General features: G+C 32.4%; 1 long non-coding RNA gene across 2 annotated transcripts in view; it reads right to left on the bottom strand.

Annotated features, from left to right (window-relative positions):
* Window positions 1-425: 425 nt before the first annotated feature.
* LOC133188418 (uncharacterized) overlaps window positions 426-27,085 on the bottom strand; it is a 45,105-nt gene continuing 18,445 nt past the window's right edge. The window contains exons 2-6 of one of the 2 annotated variants that reach the window (XR_009721288.1): window positions 13,690-13,752; window positions 7,037-7,202; window positions 3,943-4,136; window positions 2,159-2,242; window positions 426-1,822 (exon numbers count right to left, since the gene is read on the bottom strand). This is a non-coding gene — a long non-coding RNA (uncharacterized LOC133188418). The remainder of the gene's footprint in view (window positions 1,823-2,158; window positions 2,243-3,942; window positions 4,137-7,036; window positions 7,203-13,689; window positions 13,753-27,085) is intronic. The other variant, XR_009721289.1, reaches the window with a different exon arrangement.

The following is a 27,085-nucleotide window of genomic DNA, read 5'->3' as shown; positions in this document are numbered from 1 at the left end:
AGGCAAAACTTATTTTGTCATTCTCTTGTTCCGTCTGTCAGCACTGGGGAATCATTGCATTTGGAATCATTTGGTCAAAGCCAGCCAGTTCGGTTGTGGAGGTGCAATATTTGTTTGTTTAAGTCCCTGCAAATTTTGACCTATACTCGGCAGTAAGGGTCATTGAGCAGTGAGGGATCTTTTTCCTGCCAGCACCTACTGCGACACCGAACCTCGGTTAATACGCTCTCCTCTGAAATACCTGTCCCCACGTCCCATAGTGAGATTTGAACCCACGATGTAAGGATCAACTCCTTACTCCGTGACTCTGGAGCAAACCCTCCAACCACTGCAATACGCGGACGACGCGCAAAACTTGAAAACAATACAAATATTCAAAGAAGATGATTTATTACAAGTTTTAATCAAGCAAAAAATTTCAGGCAGTATACACATAGCAACGGAATTTGCACTTCGAATATGGACAAGTGTTTGCATTTTCTCCAATAATGCAAAAATAAACCAAAGAAAAATGGCACAGTAATATGTGAGTTTAAATCATAAAGTAACCTTATAAAGACTCAAACATTCTTTGATATATATTTTTAAAGGTAAAAAAAAAATCAATTAGCAATAAGAATTTAAAAAAAAATGCTCAAGACTATTAATATAAACAAGAGGCTCATGGGCCACAACGCTCACCTGAGTCAATATGGCCCTGCTGTTCTTTATCAGCAGATTTTTTCTAATATATATTCCCATGTAAAACTTTTATCCCTAATGTGACCATACCATACTGTTCTTGAGAAAACGATTTTAGAGAATATTTTCCTATACATGTATATTCATAAACTAGGATGGTGCATTGAACCACCATCCTACTCAAGGGGTCATGGTTTGAACAAATTTGAATATATACACTACCTAGGATTTTTCCATTTCAATATGACTAAGTATGGCTTTGTTGTTCTTGTAAGGAAGATTTTTGAAGATTTTCCCCTATATATTTCTATGTTAAATTTTGATTCCCCATTGTGGTCCCATCCACCCCCAGATGTCATGATTTGAACAAACTTGAGTCTACACTACCTAAGCATGCTTCAATACCAATATGACTAATCATAGCTTTATTTTCTTGAGAAGATTTTTGAAGATTTTTTTCCTACATATTCCTATGTATAACTTTGATCCGCCATGGTGGCCCCAACCTAGTCCCGAAGGTCATGATTCGAACAAACTTGAATCTACACTACTTGAGGATGTTTCCATATCAATATAACTTAAAATGGCTCAGCTGTTCCTGAGAGGAAGTTTTTTGAAGATTTTTCCCCATGTTTTCTTACGTAAAACTTCGACCCCACCTTATTCCCGGGGTCAGGATTTAAACAAACTAAATCTACACTAAGTAAAGAAGGTTATACGTAAGTTTCAACTTTTTTGGCCCAGTGGTTCTTGAGAAGAAGATTTTGAAAAGATACCACCAAATTTTCAGTAATTCGTAATTATCTCCCCTTGAAAAAGGGTGTGGCCCTTTATTTGAACAAACTTGAATCCCCTTAACTCAAGGATTGTTTGTGGCAAGATTGGTTAATTTGGCCGAGTGGTTCTGGAGAAGAAGTCGAAAATGTGAAATAATAAAAATCACCATCGATATCAAATGATTCAAAATAGTTTGAAAATAATTATAGAATATTGATGAAAGAGCATATAAAAATAGTGTTTGAATTTATCTTAATCATCACTAGATTTCATTAAGAATATACCAATACAAAGTCTCTTTATTCTGGTGCATCATGTTCAGGAACTTTTTGTGTGCTACTGGAAAGACGTATTTCAGGCCACACTAAAAATATAACATAATTTTCACTTGATATAACATCTTTTAACTTTGCATCAGAACATTGATTAAGGAAGTATAATATTTTGATTTCTTAGCTGTTTGAAATACAAAATGAAAACAGGGAAGAACAGAAATGAAAAGTAATTATTTGTAGAAAGACAGCCATTTTTTTTAGTTAAGAAAAATTCTAGAATGACACATTATATTTAACTTTCCCCTCTTAATCTGATATTTCCAATGAGTGTTTATGTGTAAATGAAAGAATATTTACAATATTCATGAACTTAAAATCAAGCTAAAAATTCCTACGCAACCTTTTACTCATAAATCTAAACTTACATGGAATAGGTCCAATTTTCCCCGACGGAAGGACTGCTAAGTTACAGTTAGCCTCTGGTTCTGAAACTCCATTCTCAGAAGAATCTGTAATAAATGTTCTATTTTCTGTGTAAGCCAGTGTGAATTATTGTTTAGTAAACTCGTCTTGCTCTTTAGAAACTAAGACATAAGCTGAAACAGTAGTGTTTGCCTATAAATGTACCGTTCTTCATGTTTGGGTTGCTAGGGAAGAACGTGGTTCTCAAACATGTTAGCACAACCCTCTGATGATGTCACATTAAGCTACGTCCTATAAGGTTCGTGCAATTAAGTATAATGTAAAGATTGTTTTAAAGACTTTTAGTAGAACAAAGGGAAAAAGATTACATGACACTATGTTGGTAAAATATTTTTGCTTAATTTTTGTTTAAAATGTCAAATATACGAAATTTTCTTCGTTTGAATACGTTACAATCCTGGATATCAAGTAACGGTTTCTTTGGTGTAATCGAAGATATCCATAATTATTAAAATATTTCTGAAAAAGTTGCAATCCCTACCCCTAAACCTCATAATTTCCGGCTATTTATGTCAAGATGTATTGAGTATTATGATGGACAAGTGCTCCAGTGTCATCCTTATCCCCTTATTTTAGCTCACTTGAGCCAAAGGCTTCATTTAGCCTTTCTGGTGAAAATTTGTTTGTTGTCTGTCGTTGTTTTTGTCATACGTTTTTTTTTCACGATTTCATCCTATTTTCAAGAACCACTGGCGAATTAATCATTTTTTTTTTTTACGAAGTATCCTTGAGTGAAGGGGATGTAAGTGAAATGAAGGGTAACGCCCTCTTTCAAGAGGAGAGTAAAATGTAAAGGGAGTTCAAAGAACCATATTTGTGTAGAAAAATGTCGTATTTGGACCCCCAGAAAAATATGGGATACTGCAAAAAAATGTAAGACGAGTTCAAGAAACCAGGTTTTTGTAGGAAAGTCATTTTTAACCACATTTTGGCCCCATTGTTAAAATCAAAATTCCAGAACCTTCATGCACATCTACAGGACTCCATTAAATATGTTCCAAAATATGAATTGACTCCTGCATAAAATTTTAGAGGAGTTCAGGGAACCAGGTATTATTAGGAAAAAAGTCATTTTTATCCCCATTTTTAAGCCCCATTTTATTCCAGAATATGTATGTGCTACTGCACAAAATGTAAGAGGGGTGAGAGGAAGAATACGGACGGAAGGACCGGAATAAGGTACTTTCCTCAGAAAATGCGGGTATAATGATCGAAATTTGTAAAACATTTTAAAGTTTGATACAGACTTTAGTATTGCTAAAACAAATTAATCACGAACTTTTTCTTTCATTTTGAAAACTGAAACTCAGATAAAAACATCTTGAAAAATAAACTCTACTCTTGAAATGTCCTTATAAATTTTCAAGATATTGATGCACTTCATGTTTTATTATTGATTAACGATTTAGTATAATCATATTGTAGAAAATACATTGTAATCAAAGAAAAATTTCGATATTTCATTTGATGCTTCATGTATTTTTTATTTATTCTTTAAGAAAAATAGTGATTGATTTAAAGAAATAATAATAAGAATCAAACAAATTTCTATAACAATTATTTTTAGAATTCCAAATATTTTAATTTTAGTCAGATTTTTCTGCAAAAGGAACTGATTTTATCTAAGTACCAATCTTTGGACACATACACTAAAATTTTCGTGCTAGACGAATTATTGTATATACTAAGTGAGAACAATGAGATGAAGAAAAAAAAATCATTGTACCCGAAAAGCTTTCAAGATGGCCTCCTGCCGACACCAAATGCAGCCATCCTCGTATGCCTTGATCTGCCTTCACTTTCACAGTTTTGAATGTACCAGAATTGTTGTAACTTGTGATATAAATATTCAGGCCATATCTGTCTGCGGCAGCTTGGACCATATCAAGATCATACCAATAACCACTTTGCTTACCCTGACTGAATAAATAAAAGAAATCTTGAATGAATAATCTAGGATTATTTTTTCTGATCAAATGATAAACGAGTAAATAGAGATAAAACAAGAGGCTCAATGGCCACAACGCTCTCCTGCGTTCAATATGGCCCTGTTGTTCTCCATCAGCAGATTTTTTAAATTATATATTCCTTTGTAAACCTATGTGACCCCAGTTTACCTCAAGGTGTCATGATTTGAACAAACTTGAATTTAAACACAGGATTAACCTGCACCATTCAGTCATCTGAATGGTCACTGAAAGATCTGGAAAGGACTTTCTGTCACCTTACAGTCAACTTAATGGCAGAGTTCCATCCTGTAAAACTTTCTGAGGATACTTCCATTTTCATATGATTAATCGTGGCTTTGCTGTTCTTGAGAAGATCTTTAAAGATGTAATACCAACCTACCTCTAGGGGTAACGATTTGAACAACCTGAAAATACTTCCATATCAATTTATAATTTATCAGGGCTTTGCTGTTCTTGAAAAGATTTTAAAAGATATTTTTCTTATATATCAATATATTAAACTCTGATAGCCCATTGTGGCCCCAACCTATCCCCAAGTGGTCATGATTTGAACAAATGTCTCCACTACGTGAGGATCCGTCCACATCAATATGATTAATTATGGCTTTACTGTTCTTGAGATGAAGATTTTAAAAGGTTTTACCTATAAATTTCTGTGTAAAACTTTGATCCCCCACAGTGGCTCCATCCTATCCCCGCGGTCTTACTTTTACAAATTTAATCTGCACTACCTGAGGATGCTTCCATATCAATATGATTATTCCTGGCATTGCTTTTATTGTGAAGATTTCTAGATTTTTTCCTATATATTCCTATATTTAAACTTTGATCCCCAATTGTGGCCCTGTCCTATCAAGGGGGTCGTATTTTGAACAAATTTGACTCTACATGATATAATGAAGGTTTCACATACGTTTCAATTTTTATGACCCAATGGTTCTTGAAATTTATTTTTTTACTAATTCTTAATAATCTCCTCTTGAAAGAGGGTGTGGCCTTTTATTTGAATAAACTTGACACCTCTTCACCCAAGGATGCTTTGTGGCATGTTTGGTTTAAATTGGCCCAGTGGTTCTAAAGTGTAAGTCGAAAATGTAAAAAAGTTTACATAGGGAAGGCAGACAAAATGTGATCAGAAAAGCTCAATTGAGCTTTCAGCTCCGGAGAGCATAAAATGATATATGAGTAATAGAAGTAAAAGAATTGCTTAAGCATTTTTCATGTTGAATCATTACTTTAACTCAATATTATAAAAAACTCTAGGTAAAATGAAGAAAATACTTAATGTTCTTTTTCATCCAATATTACATGATAATTTTCGAGGAAATTTGACAAAAAGAATAATAGATACATTAAGAATAAAACAAGACTTTGAGTCATTTTTATGTATTGTTATGTTTCAAAAGGTATTGAATCTTTTGGGGTTAAAGTACATTTTGAACTGTTCAGCATATAAATACAGATATGTTTTCAATTTTTAATATATATAAGATACCCAAGGGCCTGAGTTTAATACAACCATATGATCAATGGAGCTCTGACCTGATTAGACCTGATGACCCAGGAGCCATGAATTTTACAATTTTTGAAAGAGACAACCTTGTTCATTACAGCTAAACACTAAGTTTTCATTTCATGATCACTTCATTGGTCAGTAGAGCCCTGCCCTAACACCAGAACCCCTGTGCACTAAGTTTCCTTCTAGTAAAAACAAACAAGAGAGAGAGAGAGAGAGAGAGAGAGAGAGAGAGAGAGAGAGAGAGAGAGGGTGATTTTTAATGCATTTTGCATATTCAATATATAATCAATAGAGCCTTAAATTTCTTCAATCAGAACCTCTGACCCAAGGGCCATGAATATCACAAATTTGAACGAGGCACCCTTGGTCATCGTTTCCTCTCAGTTTGTCTGCCTTATATACAAGGAGAGAGAAGAAGTATTCCAAAAATCACGGCATTTTGAATATTTGATCTATAGAGCCCACCCTAAGACTAGAACCCCTGACCCTGGGGCCATGAATCTTACAATTTTGAAAGAAGTTCTTTAACTCATTATAACCATGCACTTAATTTCTGTTAAGTACAGAGGGGGAGATATTTCCAAAGAAATATGCATTTTCACTAATCTATTTGGCCAATCCTAACACAGAACCCCTAACCCTAGGGCCCTGACTTTCACAATATTGATAGACGACTCATTGCTGATTATGATAATGCTAACATTTTGACTTTTTGATGTTCAGGAGGAAAGAGGAAGACTTTGAAGATTGCATTATATTTGATTGTTTTGTCCCTACTATCAGGCCAAAGGACCATGAATTTCACAATTTTGTTTCACTTTACATGTATATATAGTTACATGTCCTTTTTTCCAAAATAAGTTAGAATATTGGTTAAGCTGTTTAAATGAAAAGTGGAAAATGTTAAAAAGTTTACGAGTTTCGATGCAAGAAGACAGTTAAAACAGATATCAAAAGGTCATCTAAGTGACTAAGGTGACTAAAAAATAAGTTTACTTCGACATAGTTTTTCTGTTGAAGTGAAAAAATCTAATTTTGCATTTGTGCTTGAGTTCCTAAGATTTCTCTCAGTTTATTCAGCAAAAATGTCCAACATTGTAATACGTAGGGGTGTTTGCTTTAAAAATAAGTATTCTCTCAAAGAAAAAAAAAGCACAAATATTCCAGATAATATGCAAGTGTAATATTGTCTTTATTGATGAAACAAGTTGCACTCATATTCACTAAGAAAATAGTGTTGATTCATTTACATTATCATTTGTGAGGAACAGAGAAGAAATTCGGCTGAATGTTATGATCTATGAACCATTGGAGGAAAACTTTTAACAAACCTTTGGTATCTTTCATAAGTCACATTTTCCTCAGTATAAGTTAGTAGTCTGTACCAGTCTTCATGTTCAGACTTAAAATTGAGTACTTCCTGACGTACATAGCTATAATTGTCCTGGTTGTTATAAAGGAACTGAGATAAGCGTCTGAAGAAAATATTTCCATCTCCTACAAAATAGGATAAAACTTCTATTTGTTATCTCCCCTTCAAAATATTTATTAATATGCTTGGAAAACTTACTGAATGTATACAAATCCTTCGTGATAATCCTTACCTACTGATGTTTTTTTGAAGCACGTTAACAAAACAATTGGTGGAACAAAAGTTAACAAACAATATTTTATCTGTGTTGATTTACACGTATATCAAAACATTAAAATTAGGGCTGCAAAAGCGAAACAAACGCAGGTCTGTCAAGAGTACACAGTGCTCTCATATTTTCTCAGATTTTTTTTACGACTTAATAAATGAAAAATCAGAGAATGGTGCAGTTGTAAAAGGGTTTGAAGAACAGTTTCTACTCTGACCAAAATTAACCCTGCCACATATATTGAGGAGGTATTTCAATATCCTCACAAGTTCATGAAATTTAGCATGAAATATTGTAAAAAAAAAAATTGGCTTAAAATCTTCTCATTTGCTTAAACATTGTTGAAAAAAAATTAAAACCATTTGAAGGTTAGCAATAACAAAATGTATGAGTACTTAAAAGGTCATTTCACAACAAAGTACATTAATATTGAAATATAAATCAGAAGTACATTAAGCACACCTGATTTAAATTTCAATTGAAATTTAAGATATTACAATAAGCTTTATTACAATAAGGTATCACATGAATTAAGAAATAAAAGATATACCTTTTTGCATAATGAACGATTATACAAATATTTTTATGGTTAATTATTTTTTTTAAATGGCTGAAAATACGATAATAGGTATATAAGATTTGGTTAAGTCAATCTTTAATGAAGTCGAGTTTTATCTGCTTAAAAATAACCAAGTGCCGAAAAAAAAGTATAAAAATTGTATCAGAAAATGAACGATAGAATTAGGTATTATTTGAAATATGGAATGTTCTTAATCGCAATGCAATGTTGAGCACATGATCACAATATGTAATTTAACATATTTTCTTGATTGAATCGAAAGTAGAGCAAACTGAAGCGGAAAGAAATCAAAGCCGCAAATAAAACATTATTTGAAAACTAAGGTGCAATATCAATTCAAATGTCACTTTCATACAGTGGTATACCCTGTAAATACCGTACTTGCACTAGGTCAACCGAATCATCCATGAACGAAATGACTTTCTGTTACACTGTTATTATTGTTATTATAAACCTGGAAATTACCTACCACAAAGAGAGAGAGAGAGAGAGAGAGAGAGAGAGAGAGAGAGAGAGAGAGAGTTTCTTTACGAGACAGTACGCAAAACAGAATAATAATTTCTTAGGATAATCTTTTCACACACTGTACTTCATGATATTACTAGATTTTCATTTTCATCAATATGACTTACTGGTTTCTCCGTTATGGAGAAGATATTTCAAAAAGAAATTCTACATATTTGAGTTCTGTATAAATGATCCTCGATTTTTTGTCTCACCAATATCCCAGCATTTGAACAAACCTGGATCAACATGACGTGAAATCGTTTGCATAACCTTTCGAAGGCCGGAGATTTTAAAGAATGTTCATCAGAAAGGGGGGTGGGTGGGTGTCATAAGAAATATAAACCACAGTATAAACTAATACACTGCATCAAGAGAACATGTTTAATGTGCTACAAATAAATGTCGGGATCGATCCTGTAGTGTCTAATGGTCAAGGCGAAGGAGTTATCCGAACAAAAAGTATTCGCAGAAGACTTTCTTTAAGGTGCAACTCTTTCCTCAGCAGTGAAGGAGAAACTTCAGGTGTACTACACAACAGTATATTTGAGAAGTGGTGTAAATCAGATGTGGATACTTAGAAACTCCAAGAAACTTTTAGAAAATTTGAAATTTTAACCAAATCAATAACATCAAAACGTACGACTTTATACAACAATCCCCCATGATAAATTAAAGTTCAGGCTTTTCGACATCATAGACAGCTGCTTTTGCAATAAAACTGAAACTCGAAAATATTTCAATTTGTCATTAATAATTTACAAAATTATTTTGTTAAAAACATTCTGATTGCAAACACAGGTATAATTTTGATTTTTGGAGATCAGGTCTTCCAACAATCTGTTGGAATTCCCATGGGTACCAATTGCACGCTCTTATTAGCAGACCTACATTTGTATTCATATGAAACAGAATTTATTCAAAAACTTCTACATGAAAAGAAGAAACGCTCGCTGTGACCTTTAACTCGACATTAACATATATCTACGACGTATTATCAATTAACAATAGTTACTTCCGTTCATATTTAGACTTGATATATCCCAGTGAGCTTGAAATAAAAGATACCACAGAATCAGACAAATCTGTTTCATATTTGGATATTTTACTAGCAAAACACTTTAATGGTAACCTAACAACAAAGCCTCATGATAAACGTGATGACTTCGATGTTTCAAACGTCAACTTCCATTATGTAGCAATATACCCTTATTACCTTCATATGGGGGTTTTGTCTCCCAGTTGATTCGATGCGCAAGAGCATGTTCTACGTATGAACAATTTTTAAAACCAGTCAAGCTATTGACAATCACGGTGATGCAACAAGGATATCAACAGTTCCGTTTGAAGTCATTATTTTTCAAGTTTTATGGTCCATACAATGACCTTTTCAGCAAATACAACCTATCATTAAATCAAATGCTGACTGAATTTTTTCATACTAAATGTTAGGCTATTATTGTCTACGTTTTTCCCCCTTTTTTTTCGATCATGACAAGGAGCACACGGTGTGACCGGTCGGCAGAGGATGCTCACTCTTTCATGGCACCTGACCTGGCCTCCGATGTTTTTGGAGGTCCGTGTTTGCTCTGCTCCCGATTGGTATTGTTTAAATGGACTTAAAGATTGAGTACTGCTTGTTTTCTCCATATTTCATTTCAGTTTTTAAAAAGTCACTGAAGTTTCTTGGACACTTCACAGACAATTGTCTTTGATTTTCTTTAAGCATCCTTGTTGGATAGAAGATCTCTTATTTAGTCCCCGCTTGGTAGATGAAACCTTTTAACTATTTTAAAAGACGTGACGTCTGGTGCTCTCAGAAGTATTTATTCAACGAAATTAAGAATAGCGGGAAAATGCTCGACGTCTCCAAAGACAGGGAAATATGAAGTTTATGGTCGTGTCACGTGACTGTCTAGGACAAATCAGATTACGCATTGCATAGAATAATGATAATGAGGTGTAATAATATGGTATATATGTTGTGGCTCTCCTATTTTCTAGTAGTTTTAAAAGACTCTTTTTAATACATTGTTATATATTTAAATGTTAAATTATGACCCTCTCTGTTGTGGCTACATCTGAACCCCTGGATACCTAATTTGAACAAAATTGAATTGACTCTTTGGCAGGAAGATATCACATAAATGGGTTTTTTTTCTGGCCTAATGGTTCTTGAGAAAAAAGATTTTTACATGTATGAAAATGACCGACCTTATATTTCCTTTTCTTGATTTTCTCCTTTCATTTGAATTGTAATCCCTTAAAATATGGATATTCTGTGCTAAGTTTTGATGTATATTGTTTGAGTGGTTCCTCGAAAGAAGACAAATATGTGAAAAGTGGGATGTAAATTTTACTCGGACAGCTTAGTGGAATAGTCGGAGGCTTTAGTCAAACGATAGTCGAGTACTCGTTGAAATTTAAATTAATTTTTCATGTCATTTTTTTCCTATTTGTCTTTAACAGACTGCTAGCCTGTACAAAATTTAATCTACGCTATCACCATTATTCAACGAATTATTGAATCGCTAACATTTACGTAGTAATAAATATATGTATCCAATGTATTTGATTTCAAATATAATATTTACTGCACATTTTATCTATATACAGAATATGCTGCTAGTACAAGTACCCGTTATTGATTTCTTACTTGATGCCATTTAAATGTATCTTGTCAGTGACCTGTGATTGTTAAACAATTAAAGCGTAAACTCTTACAAAAACAAAGAGAGCTTGCATTAATTTTAATTATGAGATTTTTTTTGCAAACAATCAATACAATTTTAAAATGATTGATATTGATATCAGAAAGAAATACCTTTAAATTACGCTCATGACTGTATCCCAATTTACATGTATTTACAAATATGTCAGAGCTGTTTAATTATTCTTCATTAATTAATAGTTGCATTATACGAGATCTTACGGAATTGCAGGTTGAAACTTTACAATTTGGATCTGTCTGTTAAAGTATGCCTATGCATGTTTGCCAAACAAAAAATTCCTTTGAACAATTAACGAAGACCGGTTAAGCCTTTCCCTGAGTTTTACTCACGAGAACACAGAACACTGATACGTTAATAAATGAACTGAGCAGATCCATTTTTTTACCTTGATATTAAAATCACTATTACGTAGCAAATTTTTAACGAATAACCGACTAAAAGAAAATTAGTCTATAGTCGGTATGATCGAACGATAGTCGAGTACTCGAATATTCGTTGACATCCCTAGAAAAGTTAATAGACAAACAGAAAGACAGATGAACAGTGGGAAATCTTTGATCAGAAAAAAAAATTACATGAGCAACAAATTTCTTTTCTTATTTTTACAAACGAATAGTTTTTAAATCTGCTATTCAACATTTATTTTTGTCATGTCAAACTTTGGAACAATTTTTGCTACAGTCCATATTTAAATTTCACTTTCTAAGAATACTTGAAAATAAAATAAGATTGTGTTTTGTATTTTTTTGCCTAAAATCATTGTTTCATTCGGATACGCTGTACAATCTTGCTACAAGCAATGCGTGAAAAGAAATTCTGTTATATTACTATTTCATATCAGCTCTTGACAGAGAATGTCGCTGTTTATTGATAAACTTGCATTTCCAATATATAACACTATTAAAATTTTATTCTCAATTTTTACCTGATTTCAATATTCCTGGAAAGACCAGTGGGAAGCAGTGAGCAATTAACTACGTATTCAGAAATGTTTTACAGTACATGTACATGTGATAGGATATGTATATGATTTCGAATGAAAACGGTTGTATTTTCATAATTGTTAATCATATAAGTTAATCGATGGACCGTTCTTCAATATAAAGTAGATATTTGAAATTTAATCTTAAGAATATCAACATTATCACCATTAGGCCAGAAAATAACCCATTTATGCGATATCTTCCTGACAAGGAGTCAATTCAATTTTGTTCAAATTTGGTATCCAGGAGTTAAGGTGTAGCCACAACAGAGAGAATCATAATTTAACATTTAACAATAAACGAGGGTTGTTCGGTAAGTTCGTGAACAACCGTCATTACTTTTTTACTTAACGTCATATATCCAAATTTGGAAGAGATATTTCAACAGTAAATTCAAATGATGTGTATTAATTTTTTTTTTGAAAAATATCCTGGTTTATTTAAAATTTATTTAGACTTTAAAAATACGAAAATCGGATCACGGAGCAGGTCAAAATTTTGTAATTTACAACCAAGACAATAAATAATGTTTGAAGTCATATTTTCTGTAAAATGACACTTAAACGGAAAAATTCTACACGTTTAAATTAAGAATTGTTCCATCGTTTCCGATTTCACATTATGACTTAATATTTTGCTTCGTTGAAAAGAAATCAGTTTCAGAAGATAGATAGTCCTCATTGAAAAAGGCAAAAAAAAAAAAAGATGACGTGTAGAACGTCAAGGAGCAGGAGTTAACCATACAATTTTCTGTTTACATTGGAAAACTCCAGAAAAAAAACTCTGAAAATGCCGGAGGAAGTAGGATATATGTAAAAAGCGACCCATGCATGTGTGTGTACATGGTACAAACGGTATTTGAATGATAGACTACTAGGCTTAAACGATGGTGATCTGTGAGAAAACGGATTATCTGTAAAAATCTTTACAAAACATTGAAAAATTAGTAACGTCTCCCTAAGAGTTTGGCGCTTCACAGATTCTGTTCTTGTGAAAGCACACTTGTGCAGTGAAAAAAATATAACATTGACAAACAAAATGATGCTACTGGGACAATTGTTAGCAAAATAGATTTCAAGTGATAGATAAACATTTTAATGAGTGCACTGGTATTGGGCAATGCTGTGTGGAATGTATAGGAGTAGTATTTTTGAGAACCTCATGTCGGTATGTTTTTGACGTTATAGTGTTGTTGAGTTTGCTTCGTGGTTACAAAACGTGTTGATTTTAAAATTAAATGACATGAATTCTTTTAAATCACATGGAATGAAACTTCACACTTAAACAAAATAAATATCTTTACATAATTTATGATAATGTGCTCATTTTAAATTTCTTGAAGATAGTATAACGAAGATTGGCATAGTCCACGAACCTTCCGAACAACCCTCGTATTTAATAGTACATATATTTAACAATATTTGAATTTAACAACTGAATATATTTTTCTAAAAAATTAAAAACAAATAAATTTCATTATTTTCCCTGATTTTTCTATTGAACAAAAAAGGTACTTTAACTCAGTTAAGCTGAAATTTTACTTACATAATTGCAAAAAAGTTCCAAAGAAGCCATAGAATTGCCAACATATAGAAATAAACTTTCAACCTGGAAGTGTAAACAAAAAAGAATCTTAAAAAAATCTTCTAACACTGATTGTGCAAGATGTTTAACCATTTGCAAGAGTAATTATTTTTGTTTCTGTCCCTGGTCCTTTAAACTCTAATATACTGATATACAAAGAAATGGTTAAAGAGCAGCCAAAGAAAAATTGTTTTGAGTGTCTAGTTAAAAGTGTTATTAAGAGATGATTAGCGCACTTTATCAGTCTAAATCATCTAAATCAACCGATACAGTAGCTTATTAGAAATGTATTCACAGACCAAACAAAACGTATACATACATACATACATATACATATATATATATATATATATATATATATATATATATATATATATATATATATATATATATATATATATATATATATATATATATATATGCTTTTGATCTCTCATTATAATTACATTTAACATAAACACATGTGACTGAAGCAAATTTTGCATAATAAATATTTGCGCTTTACTATACTCTTTTCCCATGATTATAATGTTATTATTATGTAGGCAACAGGAGATAGTAGTAAATACTTGAGTAGAATAAGATCCCAATTATTGAAATGAAAATAAAGAACAGTGATTGTACTCAAAAGCTCATTTAAAAACAATACAAACTGTAATTCAAAAGAATCAATATGTAAAGGGTAGAATGTCTAAGATAGTACCTAATTTGCTATCTTCTGTTGATTTTCTCCCTATATAAAACCCATTTATAGTGTCATACCCCGTACATCCGCCAAGGTATTACTAATTTACGCGATAATTAATTTCTCGCGTAAATTAAGGAACATACAGTATGGAAAATTGATGTTAAAAGACAGACTGTAGGTGATATTCTTCTTTACATCGGTAAAAAGAGCTAGGGAATTAACAGCTGACGATGTTCGCCTACCCACAAAAATGAAATCATTCGACCCATCACGAAAACATGGACGCTCTGTACATGTGGTTTTCGAATGCAAGGGCTAAAAATATTCCAGTGACTGACGACATCTTATGATTAAAAAAAAATGGTGATGATCTTGGAGTTCATGATTTCAAATATTCAAATGGGATGCTTAATAGGTTTAAAACCAGACATTGAATTTCTTACCATGGTATATCTTGTGACAGTGCAGGAATTCATCCAGATCTCATATTTGACGGATGTGTGAAAGCTAGAGAAGCAATGTCCAACTATGATTTAAAAAAAAATCTTTAACATTGACGAAAAGAATCTTTCCACAGACAGGTCTTTGATAATAACGGATTCTAATAAGGGTGTAAAAATATCCAAGGACAGAATTACTGGAGCACTTGTTTGTAAAAAGAGTTTGAAAAAAATGAAACATTTTGTAATTGAAAAATGTTTAAAGCCAAGGTACTTTAAAAACTTAAATCATGAAATCTATGTTGAATATACCGCTCAAAAAAAAAAAAAAAAAAAAAAAAAAAAAAAAAAAAAAAAACATGGATGACCTCTGTAATTTTCAAAGAGTTCCTTTTGAAATATGACATAAAAATGCGTGTGCAAAATAGAAACGTGGTACTTATAATGGACAATACCCCAAGTCATGCTGTTCCAAAATTGAAAAAACTTAAAAATTCACTTTTTTCCCTCCTACCACCACTAGTTATTTACAACACTGGACGCTGGAATTGATCAAGCATTTAAAGCACATTTCCGAAAACTACAGCTTTATCAAACAAGCATGGGAAGGTGTAGCGCCCGACACGATTAGTTTGATCCACAGCGAGTTAGTCACTGACGAAAATCGATCTATAAATAAGACACATGTCGACGATTATGACCTTATGATGTCTTTGTAACAAGTTTAAGACCGACTACATGAGGTTGACCGTCCGAGAATTTCTAAATTTTAAAAATGCTTCTGAAAATTCACAAAAGTCTTCTGAATCACTGACGACTAAATATCGTCAACCGTGGCGAATTCAAGCGATAATACAGATCAGTTAGAGGACAATAGTGAACAAGAAGCTCCGCATGTTCCTACATACTTACAGACCAGACAGGGACTTGAATGTTTTATAAGATATTTAGAATCATAAGAATTACAACTGAATCTGAAATGAGCTTTTTACTGCGAATAGCTATTAAAATAAAACCATCAAAACAATCAGCAATTGATATGTTTAAAAAAAAAGAAGTGATTTTTCTGACAAGTATACGTTATCGTTTACTTGATATAAAAGCATTAAAATCTTGAAATAGTACATTGATAATAAAGATGTGTTCATTTATTATACAATATGCGCACATTATATTTCTCTCCTCCCGATGTAACGCCACCCCCGTTATAATGCCAAGATTACCGAGGTACACATGCTGGCGTTATAAAAAAGAAATCTGTATTTTCATTTATATTGAAAAAATACTTTGCAGTTCACATATTATACTTTACAGTTCACGTGGAATTAAGAAATCTATGCTTATAAAAATTAATATGAATGTACAACATCCTTATAAAATATCATCCTACGCTTAAAGCATTGGTTTTTAAAAAAATATTTTCAGTTGATATTTGATATAAAAAGTGAATCATTGTACGTAAGATTTTCCAAAGATTCTAAAATGATAAATACAAATTCCTTATATTTTGAAATTATTTATTATTAATAAATTGAAATTATTTATTTTCAATCATTATCACTACACATTTTCTGAATATTGGTGACAAAGCTAATTTTTTCTTTCATTTCTGGGTTTAAGGATGACATTTACACCGATGGTAAAAACAATTCTATTGATAGGAATGAAAAATTAGTTTTATACATTCTTCAGCTATAATGGAAGTGCTATTAATATCTTTCGAATAACAAGATCAATGACCTTTTTTCAAGCTAGTGGCCTCTGATTATTTCTCTTAAGAGGGCTGGGTGGTTGTGGCCATTTTCAGACTATATTGATCTCCTTTAGAAGAAGAGCTCCATATAAAGATATACAAAAATGATCAAATTTTAAAACTAAAATTTATGAAATTTTTGTTTGCCAAGTGATAGTTGACAGCTTAAGATATCATATCTTAAAGATTAAGTTATATCTGATGGTTAATTTGTTGACCCCCCAGCCTCCTTAATATCCCGCAAACTTTTACACTATGACCCAAATTTCTTCAATAGCAAACTCTTACAAGTAAACAACTCTCTAAATAAAGAAATATAATGAAAAAGGAAAGTTTTGGTAAATAGAAAATAGAAATAAATCTTTGAATAAAAGTTTTCAGTATTCAAGTCAAAATTTCCTCTGTCAATTTTCTAAATTCTACCCATTTTAAGTATTATTTAGAGAACAAGACAGGTACTGAATCGTAGATACAAATTTGGGGATGGACGAGTGCGTAGCACGAGTCTCCACTCCCAAATTTATATCTACGATACAGAACCTGTCTCGTTCTCTAAATGATTTGTGACACGATCGATAAAAAAGCACCGTTTCCATAATTGCGAATTTTCCTTTACGTTTGGATCAAAATAACGTGTAGATTCTGTGTGGAATAATTTTTTAAAAAGTGATTGAGAAATTCTGACATTTTACATTCCTAAGGAAATATTTCTCCGAAATTTATAATAGGAAAAAAAAATCAGCATTTACTATTTTATAAGTGCTTTTGATAAATTGAATAAGATTTATTTTTAGACGGTGCTGTATTTTAGATACAGAACAGTTGGCCAATACAAGACAGAATACAGTGCTAATACAGAACGCAAAGTAGCTCCGCCCACTGTAGTCTCGTTCTGTATTGCTAATACAGAACAGCAAACTTCAAAGAAAAACACCACAATCGTGTCACTATCTAACATTACAGAAGTCTGAATGACTATTAAGGTTCTCAGGAGGAGCAAGCATCTCCTGTCGACAGGTCACATCCACCGTGAGCACTTTGTCTACGTCTTGATCAAGTTGGATTATTTTCACGAGACCTTATTTTCTTGAGATGGTCATTTGGTAAAGAGACCAATTTTTTTTTCCGCGAAATTTGAATATTGTTCTATATAATCTAAATGATACGAATAAACGCGAGAAATAAATTATCACGTGCAGGCAGTCCTGCGTAATTACACACAAATAAAGTTCTCGGGAATAACAGGTAAAAGGTGATTTAGTGTATTCCGTTGTCAAATTTAGTATAAAAACAAAGACCTAACAATTGTTATGTTACGAAATATGTCAGTCAAAATACTCCTTGATATTAGGTTATAATTACTAACAAGGTCATCAGGATATAACGACCACAGAATTTACGGAGATATGACTTTCAGTGAAGTTGTAGAAATTCCTGTAACATCAGTTTATATGTCAGTAGCATGCCTCGGTTTAAAATCTGATTGTACTTAGAGCATGCTCGTTAGTATCGAAAAAGTTGGTGAACATAAACACCACATTCATGTGATAGCGGAATCTTACTACAAAAATAAGGAAAGTTGACGATGGAAAAAACCGAAGTCATCTCGTTTATCATACAATTTAGTTGTCCGCAGGGCCCTTTCGTCTATAGTTAGTAAAACATCCAAATATAAAACAGAAAGAGATGACGCAAACTCCGAGGTATATTTAATTTCGATGTCATTGGGATACATCAAGTCGACATATCATTGAAAGTAATTATTATAAATTGATAAAACGATGTCGATATATCTGAATGTCGTGTTGAAGCATACAACAAGTTTTTTCTTCTTCATACGTAGAAGTTTTTGAATAAATTCTGCTGCTTTATAGGAAATATTTTAGTGCAATGATAAAATTTTAGAAATATTTTGGAATGACTTTTGTTCATAATTCAGATTATCTACACTGCTCTCCATCTAATTATTTGAAATATATGTAGTACAGCTTTAACAAATATTATATTTTCAAATTAAAATAATATAAAAGAAACACATATAAAATAAAATTTTAAAATAAAATCGCTAGAAAAATTATTTTTCTAATTTAAAAGAATGAAAATAAAAATCTAAATTTCCTCTGCATAACCAAAAACATACATTTGTTGTTGCTTTTTTCTTAAAATAGAAAATGTTTAAATTTTAATATGAAATCAATTTATTAAATGAATATCTTGTCCATTTACAACAATTTTTGATTTAAGGATGGACTTTTGAATTACTAATGAAAATAGTCAAAGTTTATTTGCATAACATCTTTGATATTGAGATGTTGCAGACTAGTAATTTTCTATCTTTCTCACAGATGTACAATTAGACATAGAAATGGTAAACTGAATCTATATTCTACCAGTTGCTATATTTTTGGCGGAACATGGCGTAAGAAAATATCGTACGTGTTCAAATTTACTACAGATTATTCTGTTCACTTTTGGAAACAACCAAAGTCTGAAAAAAATTTAAGTAAATGAAATTTATACTCTGGAACTTTAGTTTAAGAAAACACTAAATAAATTTGATTTTTACAGACAAACTAAAACATCATTACCTACTGTAAGCTTGCAAATCTATAAACAGATCTGAGTGAAAAATAAAGTCATTCTTTTTGTCTTTTTTAACAGTTAAAATTTTTTGTACTATGTATGATATTGTATCTTTTTATGGTTGATTCACCACGTGGTAAAATAAATATGAAATATATGGAGATAACGAACAGTATTCAAGCTCAAAAGTCCATTAAACAATACAAAATAGGAGCAGAGCAAACACGGACCTCCAAACATCAGAGGTGGGATCGGGTGTCATGGAGGAGTGAGCATCCCCTGCCGACCGGTCACACCCGCCGTGTGCTCCTTGTCATGATCGGGAAATAACGGAAAAATCCGTCGACAATTCAGTGTGTAAATAATGGCCTAACAATTAGTATGAAAAACGTCAGTCAGCATTTGACTCAATGATTAATTGTATTTGCTGACAAGGTCATTGTATCGACCATAGAACTTACGAAATGATGACTTTAAACGAGACAGCTGATATTCTTGTTTCATCAACTTATATGTCAATAATTTACCTCGTTTTAGAAATTGTACATACGTAGAGCATGCTCTTGCGTATCGAATCAACTGAGAGATATATACCTCGTATGCAGGTGATGAAGGTATATTGCTGCATAAGTAAGGGAGGTATATTGCTACATAAGTAAGGAAAGTTGACGATTGAAAAGTTAAAGTCATCACGTTTATCATAAAGCTTGGTTGTTAGATTACCATTAACGTCTTTTTCAAGTAAAATATCCAAATATGAAACAGATGTGTCAGACTCTGTGAGTCTATATGAATCATAGAAAATATTAACACTTAATAAAATTCAGGCAAAATATACGATATTCGGATTAGCCAATATCTGTTTTAGTTAAACTATTTGTCTCAATTTGATAGTATTATTTGAAATGCCTTTTGGTAGAGTCTTTGTATACAAAATGAAAAGCATTATAAATTTGAAATAGAAGTAGATATCAGATGCTTGGCAAGAAAAAAAATATTAGTCTTGACATGCCCTTCATGCCCTTCATGCAATACTATTACTTATTGACACAGGGTTCTTGAATCTTCATTGATCGTTAATACGATAAATATTAGAAGAGTCCGTTCTTAAGTCGACATTCATAGCAACCTGTTTCTGCCAACTAAACCCGAAATAATGTCATCCTTACATCAATTTCAAAAAAAATACCCAATGCACTTTCTTATGGTAAATCATCTGCTTTTAGTTATAAGTAAAGAATACTGTGGTTACATTAATATTCGTGGGCATCAATTTTCGTGGATTAAGTAAAAATCACAGTTTCGAGGATACGTAAATTCGTGAATAATGGCCATACAAAAAAACCCTTTCATTCTTTTTCTCAGTATGCCATAGCTTGGGAATCTTATCGCCTTTTAGAATGTTAACAGTACTTAAATATTTACTATTTGCTACAGTACTTAAATATTCACAACTACTTACAGGTGAAAACTCCATTTTTTGTTTACATTTTACTCATCATTACTTTAAAAAGTCGAAACCTTCTAGCAAATATAAGGTAGGTAAAATAATAAAGGGTGAGGAATTCCAAATACCATTGTAAGGCTATGAGCTTGATGGACCGATTAAATATCGGATATTAAAGCAGTTTAAAGTAATGAAATAAATAAACGTTAGTTTATTCATCGTTTTGGGGAAAAGTGTGTTGGTATGTAGAAAATATTGAAACACATTGAACTTAATCTTTTAGGCGCATATTTGGACGATGATAAAGTGTTTCAAAGAAACAAAAATTATTAAGTATTTCAATTTACAAAGTGGTGTTAGAGGCATATTTTCACATGAACATGTTGTTTCTGTATTTTTCAGCGACATCAAGACCCCTATGATTGTAGATCTCCAAACATCGACCATCAAACACATCCACAATCGCTTGATACGAGTTCACGCTAAAACATGTAAAATGGAAGACAAACTAGCCTTCAAAAGCTTAGAAATGGCAGAATTTTCGCGACATACATTCCTATCTCATGCTGAACAAAAGATATGTAAAAAAGTCAAAATAGCATTAAATTGTGTTTGTAATTTGTTTGATTTAATTTTATTTCATAAGAATTTGTGTTTTCATTGAACAGGTGATAACTGGTGTTTGACCGTTAGATTGTTTGAGATGAAATATGAAGATAACGAACAGTATTAAAGCTCAAAGTCCATTTAGACAATACAAATCGGGAGCAGAGCAAACACGGACCTCCAAAACGTTAAGAGGTGGGATCAGGTGCCATGGAGGAGTGAGCATCCCCTGCTGACCGGCCACACCCGCTGTGTACTCCATGTCATGATCGGGAAAACGAAAAAATCTGACGACAATTCAGTGTGTAAATATTGGCCTAACAATAAGTATGAAAAACGTCAGTCAGCATTTGACTTAATGATAGGATGTATTTGCTGACAAGGTCATTGTATTGACCATAAAACTTGCGAAATGATGACTTCAAACGAGACTATAGATATCTTTGTTCCATCAACTTGTTTGTCAATAGATTGTGGTGTTTTAGAAATTGTTCAATCAGTAGAACATGCTCTTGCGTATCGAATCAACTGGGAGACAAAAACCACATATAGAGGGGATAAGGGTATATTGCTACATAAGTAAGGGAAGTTGACGATGAAAATTGGCGTCATCACGTTTATCATAAAGCTTTGTTGTTAGGTTTCCATTAAAGTCTTTTTCTAATAAAATATCCAAATATGAAACAAATGTGTCAGACTCTGTGGTATTTTTTTTTTTTATTTCAAGCTCGATTATTTCAGAAACTCAATCTTCTTTTTAATATTAACTTCTGAGTACTTGTGTGTACAATCAATGAGAATTAAGAATTAAGGCATATATGCAATTATCAGCCTTTGGGGTATTTCAGTTGGAATATATGCACCGTGTTGACATATCTACGTGTAGTTTGTTATCCCCTCGCAACGGAGGTGGAAGTAATATAGTATCGCACTTGTGTGTGTGTTTGTTATTTTTGTGTTTGTATTAGTTTGTCCTTGTGCGACACTGAAGTGACGTTATTTGCATCGGGATCGATGTCGAATACTGCTTTGATTTATCGATATACTCTTTGCGAGGGGATGCTCTGCTTTGTGGTGCCCTTGTTTATCTACGCGCAGAATATTAAAACACACTCGTATTTTCTTCAAAAGTACCAGAGAATGATTAATTTCTTTTTGTTTGTTTTTGTATATTTTAAAATTATAAAATATACTTATAAAGTCAATCTGTTGGAAAAAAGGAGGAGGGTAGGTGGGTGGGGGGATGTATTAATGAAAGTCAGAAAAGGCTTTATCAATGTTTGCTTTAAATATAACTAGAAGTCTCTGATGAGACTGTAGCTCTACTGGTTTTTATTTATAACAAAGGAAGAGAAAAGTAGCACTTGCACTTGAAACTCTGCAACAATAATAAATGGAATAATATATGGTCCTTGGTTTAGTCACTTTGTTGCAAGATTTATTGCAATCAGATTAAAACTGTTGGAGGAGTAGCTTTTTGGAAGTATTTCACCCAAATTTCTATTTTTAGTAACCATTCCACACTATTCATCGAAATCAAAAACTTACGCACTGAATAATATATCTTAGTGCAGTATACTATAAAGTGTGCCAGGTCATATTGAAATCAGACCAAAACTGTAGAAGGTTTAGAGTTTTGAAAATATTACACAGAAATTTCTATTTTTAGTAACCATGGCAACACCGTTCATCAAAATTAGAAACCGATGCATTAAATTATGTATCTTAATGTAGTCTACTTGTGTGCCAAGTGATACAGAAATCAGACAAAAACTGTAGGATGAGTAACATTTTAAATGAATTGCACATAAATTTCTAATTTTAGTAACAATTGCAAAACCGTTTATCAAAATCAAAAGCACTGCACTAAATCATATATCTTAGTGCAGTCTACTTGTGTGCCAAGTTATACTGAAATCAGACCAAAACTGTAGGAAGAGTAGCGAGCATTTTCAAAAAATACAGACAGACGGACAGACAGACAGCTAGACAGACGGAAAACGGACATCTTACTATCGGATAAGCTCTTCTGGTCTCTGACCAGTAGTGCTAAAAAGGGGCATCAAACTTCAAAGAGCATTTGATTTCGAGGATCGGCTCAACAACGAAATCTATGAAAAGTGGTTTTCCATGAATAAAGATGAAAGCACAGTATGCAGTCTAACTTAAAAAAAACTTTTGAATTTACTTTTTATGAAATAATAATGGCCACTCCCTACCCCCGGGGTCATGATTTGAACAAACCTGAATCTTTACTATCTGAGAATGCTTCCATATAAATATGAATAATCTTAAGCTTTCCTGCTCTTCATAAGAATTTTAAAGATGTATTCCTATCTAAAAAATTGACCGCTCTTTGTGGCCCCACCCTACCCCAAGAGGTCATGATTTTAACAAATTTGAATCTACAATACCTTAGGATGCATTCAGATGAATATGACAAATTATTTTCCTGAAAAATTTTTAAGATTTTTTAAAAATATCTCCTATATATTCATAATATACCTGGTAAAACGTTGATTCCCTTTTGTGGCCCCCTTGGTCATGATTTGAACAAACTTAAATCTTCACTTTTTAATGAAGCTTTCACATAAGTTTCATCTTTTCTGGTACAGCGATTCTTGGGAGGAAGAATTTTAAGAGACGCCATTTATTCTTTTCACTTATTCAGTTTTATGTCAGTTTGAAAGAGGGCGCTGCCCTTCATTTGAAAAAAAAAAAAACTTGAATCCCCTCACCCAATAATGCTTGACAGCAAGATTGGTTGAAATTGGCTCAGTAGTTCTTGAAAAGAAGTCGAAAATGTGAAAAGTTTACAGACGAGGGACCCTCTTTGATGAGAAAAGTTCATTTGAGTCTTCGGCCAAAAAGGATACATAAGTCCTCAACTTTGAAAATAAAATCAGAAAGAAAATGATTTTAAATACAAATCAATGAATGTAATGTATATCGTTAAGATATCAACCCTACCCTAGCAAAAAAATACTATAGTAAACTATAGTTAATTATAGTTAACTATAGTATACCAAAGTTTCAAAGTTATCGCTATAGTGTCATAGTGATCACTATAGTTATCAAAGTTTCTAAATTCAAAAATGAATATTGTTTGTCTTTCATTTTACTTGGTCTTTTTTGTGTCGCCTGCAGAGCAGAGCGGCACTTAGGGATCACTGTCTGTCTGTCTGTTTGTCTGTTTAGTTGTCTGTCTGTCCGTATGTCACACCCTATATCTCGAAAACTGTAATAGGTATGAATTTGATATTTTGCAGATATATTGCTTGGCACTATGGCTTTTGTCAATTACCATGGTTACCGACCTCCTGACCCTTGACCTTGGACTTACTTTTCAAAATAGTTCATAGTGCCGACATACAGCATATTTTTGACATTTAAGAGATAAGTCTATGTTTTTTAGCATGTGCATTGTTTGTCATTAGACATTTAAAAAAACAGCATCACAATCGACTTGATCTTGACCTCTGATCTATTTTGCAAAAATACCCCGGGCAGTTTAATTAAGTTAACTTATGACTTTTTAATTTTGAGAGGCAGGATTATGATAATAAGCATTTGTACAAATGTTTATGAGCTCATAATACTGTACTTTGAAACTGTATGATATTCATTTACCACACAAACATATTTAAATACTATGAAAATGCAATTGAATCGGTAATCCACAATGGATCGTGTAGACTGACAAGTGCAGTAATGACAGACAGAAATCTCTTTTGGAGGATTGTTGGAAACACGTTGAGCTCATGATGCAGTACTTTGAAACTTACATTTAAATACTATGAAAATACATGGGGATTGGTAATCCACAATGAGTCGTGTAGACTTACAATTGCGATAAAGACAGACTGAAATTTCTTTTGAATTGATTGATTACATGTTGTTTTACGTCCCATTCGAGAATTTTTCACTCACATAGTGACGTCACCATATAGCGGTGAAGGGCTTCAAATTTAGACCTTTACCCGGCACTCAGGGCCAGCGAGCAGGGAGGGTTCTTTATTGTGCCAAAGCCTGCCTTGACACGGGGCCTCGGTTTTTAATGTCTTATCCGAATGACCCACAACTTTCACTTCAAAGTGCCCTTTGAAGGAACTTGGCGAAGGAACAGTTGCTACCTATTTTTTTTTATCGACTTAGATCAGTCGCAGCCGGGGTTCGAACTCACGACCTCCAGATCACCGAATGATCTACCGAATGAACTACATTGACGGTTGAAATTTCTTTTGGAGGATTGTTGGAAACACGTATACATAAAATGATAAATAGTTATTTCTAATAATTTCAATTCAATTATTCATTAAAGGGTAAGGGACCATATTTTCTTTGATTGTCAGATTCTATCGCAGTCTTATACTATCCATGGATGCCATTTTTCTTTGCAGGCAAATGCATTAACTATCATGCTTATAGTAAATAAGAAGCTGACCACTCTTAAATTTATTTCCATCTTTAATGAAGATATAAAGCAGGCGTCACATGCGTTCCTTGGAACACTCTAGTTTATGTAAGTAAATCACATTACATTAATAGCATTAAGTACATCAAACAAGATATATAGTTTTTTTTCATCTTACATACAACGATATAAAGTATATTAGATTGGTAACCATAGTAAATCAAAGTATTCATAATTATCATTATAGTGTCATAGTGATCACTATAGTAAATCAAAGTTTTTATAGTTGTTACTATAGAAAATCAAAGTGTCAAAGTTATCACTATAGTTTTCATATAGTTATCACTATAGGTAACTATAGTAAACCATAATTAACGATAGTTTACTATAGTATTTTTTATAAGGCTATGTCTACTACACTTGATCCGGAAAATTTATTTCCTTGTTTCTGTTATTTACGTCTCGGAATTGTTTATCACTGATTGAACTTTATCTGATCCACAATGACTGATGGTAAGGTTAAAATTTAAATGAAAGGGATACTATTGTTTTTTTGTTTTTTTTTTAAAATACTTTCACCTTTAATTTTAATTAGAAGAGCTTTTGTTCTAATTTAAGATGGAAAATGAATGTCTCTGACATATAACTGTACAAAGATAAAGATAAGGCAAACGCCCTTTTGGCTCTTATTTGCAAAGAAATAAAAACAGTTCAGATTTCATAGTTTTCATTTAAAAAAATTAAATGTTTATTAGAATATTAGAATTGATTTTGATGCAAAACATAAATGGAGGATACACGACGGAGACAAATAGAACATTTTGTCAAATTTCCTCCATTTTGATGAAACTATACTCTTCCCTAGATCTCTATGCATGTCTCACTTAGTGTATTGTACTCATTTTGATAGATGAACTACACACAGAAATTTTAATGATAAACTATTGCATCATTTTAAGAGACCCCCGAAATGGGGGCCAAAATACTGTCTTACTTCACTTTTTGGGGTGTATTATTTGAGATGCATGTTATATTCGAAGTTGCTAATATGTAGGATATAGCTCAAATTATCCTCCAAATTAATGATTTTTGAATTATGATTATTTATTACAAAAATACCTCTAATTTCAGAAAAATTCTGAGCAAAACTTACTTTAAAGAAATCTATGAAACAAAAGGTCTCCAAACTTCCACAGTTATTTTTCTTTTACATGTGATGCAATGCTTTGAATAAACTTTTGAGGATAACATTTATCAAGAAACCCTCAATGTTACTGCAATGAAAAGCTGAAGATGCTTGAAAATATCATTTAAAACAAAACTCCCATCAGTCACAATGATTACCTGAGTCAGCTTGGCACTCTGATGTTTTTCAGAAGACATAACATATTTTCCCCTCTATATTCCCAGGAAAAATGTTGATCCC

Source organism: Saccostrea echinata, unplaced genomic scaffold (genome assembly GCF_033153115.1).
Source record: "Saccostrea echinata isolate AGI-Se365-2 ecotype Australia unplaced genomic scaffold, CSIRO_AGI_Sech_v1 ptg000016l, whole genome shotgun sequence".
NCBI lineage: Eukaryota > Metazoa > Mollusca > Bivalvia > Ostreida > Ostreidae > Saccostrea > Saccostrea echinata.
The sequence above is the reverse complement of the archived record's forward strand: the minus strand, read 5'-3'. Positions and strand labels throughout refer to the sequence as shown.